Source organism: Elephantulus edwardii, unplaced genomic scaffold, assembly GCF_000299155.1.
Source record: "Elephantulus edwardii isolate Elephantulus edwardi_28Jun2011 unplaced genomic scaffold, EleEdw1.0 scaffold00211, whole genome shotgun sequence".
NCBI lineage: Eukaryota > Metazoa > Chordata > Mammalia > Macroscelidea > Macroscelididae > Elephantulus > Elephantulus edwardii.
Window position 1 is genome coordinate 3607007 of NW_006399961.1, and position 4132 is coordinate 3611138.

A 4132-nucleotide genomic window follows, 5' to 3' on the forward strand; every position below is an offset into this window, starting at 1 on the left:
ATGTCACAATCTGATCACTGCCCGTGGAATGCATGTGGTATTTATGCACCTATGTTTTCAATAAATACATAAGACCCCTCCCCAAAAAGAAACCAAATCCATCTTGTTTACTATGGAATTCCTAGACCAAATACACTGTGTAGTTCTCAGTAGATTCTTGGTGACTCTTTGTACAATTGACTGAGCTGCACTGACATCTTCGGGCAAGAGTTAGGGACGTGTGATGCCAAGTCTCATGGCCAAATAATGTCAAGTGGTGGTGTAATGTGAATATAATCCTATTTGGAAATGGAGTTTTCTCTGTTGTATTCTTGTAGGTTATGTCATAACAGCACAGAGTTTGTCCTAACCTGATAATTTCTGACTGATGAAGAGCGGCTTAGATGCAGAGATAAGAAAGCATTTCATAGAGAATTCCTAGAAATCAGGATATACTGGGTCTATAAATGCCGAGACAAGAGATTTCCTTCAGAGGTGAAACACACATACAGAGGGAGAGAGACAGACACTGATTAAAGAGTCTTCTAAAGATGGTGCCTTGGATTGATAGAGGACTTCTAGCCTCTTTTACTGCAAGAAAATACATTTATGTTATTTCAATTTACCACTTGTGATATTTAGTACTAGGAAACTAAGGCAGAAGGGAATAAGAAAAATCCCCATTTTGCTCCCATATAGAATTCAGTGAACAATGGATAATAAGATGAGAAAAGCAGGTTGGAAAAAGAATGGAAACCCCAGGTTCTAGTACTAACACTCCTGCCAGGCCCTGGAATCTGCAGCCACTAAAGTTAATAATTAAATAAGTAAATAGTTAAAGATAATTCTGAGATGACTGGTGGCTTTGTGGGTAAGTAGCTTCACTGCCAACCCAAAGGCAGGCAGTGTAAATCCACCAGCAGCTCCTTGGAGATGGACAGTCTTCTCCAGCGTGATTTACAGCTTCTGAAAAGCCTCTGGAAGGTCAATTGTAAGTCAGTTTCACCACGACTCACAGCTGACCCTCAGGTGAGTTTGCAGAGGCTGTAAATCACACAGGAGGAGCTTGTCCATCTCTCTCTGTCTCTCTCTCTCTCTTTGTCTCTCTCTCTCTCTCTTTCTCTCAGAGCAGTTGGTGGTTTCAAACTGTGTGTCAACAGCACAACTCCTTACCATAAGGCAGCATTCCCTTTGTATTTCCTGATAGAGTAGAATTGCCCGCTTTAAGATTGGTTTTTTCAATTGTATTGTCAAATCTTTGACTGTTTCCCTTTTACTTTTCATACATTTCTACTTCAGGCCATGCCTTCTGTCTCTCTCATGTGTTTGTGATTACTTTCTCTTTAAAATCTTTCCATTTCCCATCCCCTCCCACATCCCATGCTCGCAGTTCTCTTTCCCCTGACTCTGAACTCATAGACACAAGTCATTCATTTCCTATTCTTCAGAGTAAACTTTTACTTGTCCCTTAGCCCCAGTCTCCCTGGACTGAATTGCCTTAGAAAGTCCCTGGCACACAAGGCAAGATTTTGTTAAGTTGCAGAGCAAGCTCATGGAAGATTTGGGGCTGTGGGTTATACTTTCGCTTCCTTAATCCAGCCCGCTGTTGTCCTGGTGAATGTTGACCTTGGTCATGCTCAGTTTCCCTGCTGGTTTCCATTGCGTCCTGATTTGGCCAGAGTGAAATAGTTGATGCTGAGCCAGCACTTGTGAAATCCACAGCTGATCCAAGTGGTATTGTGTGTCTATTTTTAGATGTGTGTCTCAGGGGCCACAGAGAATGGGGGTTCTATGGTATTTTGCTGCCTCTCTTGGGTCTTGCTGTTAGGGAGCTGACCTCCTTTTTCATTTACCATCAGTAATTGCCTGCAGAGTCATCTCTGGAACGCTCTAGAACCATCTCGGGCTTTCTCCTGGCATCCTCCCACTACACTGCTAGGCTTTTCAGATGGAGAGGAAATTGATTCTGGCCTAGGGTCCTGTTCCAAACATATTTCTCTTTAGCAACAAAGAAGAGTGTCAAATCCCTGCAGGTCCCTTTTCCAGATGAGCTGGTAAGTAAGAGAATGATTAGAATTGAAGAGAGTGGAGTTGGGAAGGTGATTCCAAAGTGTCACACTCAGGCAAATGCGGTCTTCATTCTCTTCCTCTGTCCTCACCTGTATTTTCACTTAAGGTGATTGTTGTGGTTAAGGTTGTTGAGTCAAGTATGAGCCATAGTGAACCCATGAACAACAGATCTGAATTTTGTTCTGTTCTGTGCCATCCTTAACATCTCTGACACAGTTGAGCTCATTGCTGCAGTCAATGTATTTGCTAACCTTTGACCTTTCCAAGCCTGATGTCCCTCTCCAAGAAATAACCTCTTCTATCCTGGAAAGAGTCAAACCGGGCTACTCCTTGGAGGCAAGGATTCTAAGGCTCTGTCTAACATACTTTGGACATGTTGCAAGGAGGGACAGGTCCTTGGAGAGGGACATCATGCTTGGGAGGGTGGAGGGACAGCGCAAAAGGGGAAGGCCCCCTATGAGGTGGATTGATTCAGTGACTGAGGTAATCGGGATGGGTGTATTGGAGATAGTGCCATTGGCACAGGACAGAGCAGAGTTTAGGGCTGTTGTACACAAGGTCACTATGAGTCGCAAGCGACTCGACGGCATATAACAACAACATATAAGAGTTTTGAACATACTATGGACTGCCAAGAAAACAAATAGGTCTGTCTTGGAGAGGGTGAAACCAAGTGCCTTCTTGGAGGCTAGGATTTTGAAGCTTCATCTCACATACTTCGGGTATGTGGCCAGGAGGGACTGATCCTTGGAGAAGGACATCATGCTTGGAAGGGTGGAGGGACAGCGCAGCAGAGGAAGACCCCAGATGAGAAGGATTGATATAGTAACAGGAGAAATGGGGTTAGGTGTGTCAGAATCGGTGAGACTGGCTCAGGACATGGCAGGCTTCAGTACATAGGGTTGCTATGAGTCACAGGCAACTTGATGGCACATAACAAGGACAACAGCAACAATATAAGATATAGGGAGCTCTGGTAGCCTAGTGGAAAGAAGCTGCACTGTAATACTGAAGTCACACGGTTCGAGGCCACCAGCTGCTCCACGGGAGAAGGATGAGCAGTCTACTACTGTGTGAGTAACTGCCTCTGAAAACCCACTGGACAGTCAGCTCTGAGTCAGTTCCAACTCAACAGTACACAACAACAACAACAACAACAAAAACAACATATAAGATATAAGATGAAGCTTTGTCATCTTTGTCTCCAAGAAGCATTCTAGTTTTACTTTCTCTGAGACCTATCTGTTTGTTCTTTTGGTCCCTTCTCCTACACCACAGCTCAAAGGCATCAAGTCTTCTGTTATCCCTATTTGTTGTCTAACTCTCAGAGGCTTAGCAAATGATTGAAAAGACCAAGGCTGGAATCAAGTGCACCTTGGTTTTCAAACTGATAACACTGCTCCTTAATAATTTAAGAGAGGTCCTTGATGGCAGTTTCCCAGTGTTGAATGTCCCCTGATCTCCTGACTACTGGTACCAAGGGTGTTGACTGTGGATCCAAGAACAATGAAGTCATTGACAGTTTCAATCTTTGGTGACTGTAGCATTTCGCAAATGGAACTATAGGCTGCAGCTTAGTTTGTACTTTTGCTGTTGTTGTTGTTGTTAGTTGTCATTGAGTTGATTGCAACCCATTGGTCCCTACAATGCAGAGTAGAACTGCTCCATAGTATTTTCAAAGCCCTTTGGAAGCAGATCAACAACCCTGTGTTCTTATGCCTCTGGGTGGGTTTGGACAACCAACCTTTGGTAGTGTGACCCTCCTAGCAATTCCTCTGCTTTTTCTAAGACATTATAAACTATGATGTCCCAGGAGCATGGTAGGAGCTCAGACATCACCCTGTTGAGTGAATCTTGAATATACTACATGAGGGCAGTCATGGTTGAGTGACAGAATTCTTGCCTTTCTTGGGCAAGACCCAGGTTTAATTCCTGGCCAACGCAGCTGTCAGTGGAGATCTATGTACTACTACAATAGTAAGCTACCAAACTAAGACAGACTAGGAAGAAAGGCCTGATGATTGACATTTGAAAAACCTGACAATGAAAAACCTACAATGAAAAATCATAAAGGTCTGACCTC